We start from the raw sequence: 812 nt of genomic DNA, 5'->3' as shown, positions 1-812 counted from the left end.
AACAGTTCAGGGCCTGCTGTGGCCATTTGGTTTTAATTGGAAACGGTCCCTTTGAATTTTGAGGAGATCTGTGTACATGTGTAGTAGAACCCTCCAAGGGTGCGGCGGGGGTGCCCACTAGCTCAGGCACCCCATAGTCACCAGAATGGAGGTGTGCAGACAACAAGGGACCAATGAACAGATACCAAAAGAAAAGAATGTCTACACCTTTATCTCTGTGGTTCTGCCAGGCATCTGTGGCTGCTGCAATCCTCCTACCCCTATCCCACCCCTTGGTCTCACCCAAGATGGCGGCTCCTGGAGCAGCTAAGCATCCTGGACTACAAAGCAATGGATGTCTTGCTTCTGCCACAAAGTCCCCTATATGTAAGCCTTCCAATCTTCTAAATATTCTTTTATATGTGGTTCAGAGTTCTGGGACCATCCCCTGAGCCTGCTTGTTTGGGTATTCTGTGTTGTTGCTAGCGGAACTCTTTACTGCACTTCCACCAGATCCATCTTCTTTGTTCTTTCTGGTGAAGTCTTTTGATGCACATAGTTTTTGACTTTTAGTTATGTCCCACTCACCTATTTTGTCTATGTTTGTTTGTGTAGTTTTCAAAATGTTTGGAAGTCTGTGTATTCCCTGAATTAGTGTCCTGACATTTGTCCTATTTTTTCATTGATGGCCTTCAGAATTCTGGGTGTCACATTTAGGTCTTTAATCCATGTTGAGTTGGTTTTTGTATAAGGTGTGAGGTGAAGGTCTTGCTTCATTCTTTTGCATATAGCTTTCCAGTTCTGCCAGCACCATCAGTTGAAGAGACTATCAC

This window comes from Chrysochloris asiatica, unplaced genomic scaffold, assembly GCF_000296735.1.
Source record: "Chrysochloris asiatica unplaced genomic scaffold, ChrAsi1.0 scaffold06881, whole genome shotgun sequence".
Classification (NCBI taxonomy): domain Eukaryota; kingdom Metazoa; phylum Chordata; class Mammalia; order Afrosoricida; family Chrysochloridae; genus Chrysochloris; species Chrysochloris asiatica.
This window is presented reverse-complemented; position numbering follows the sequence as displayed.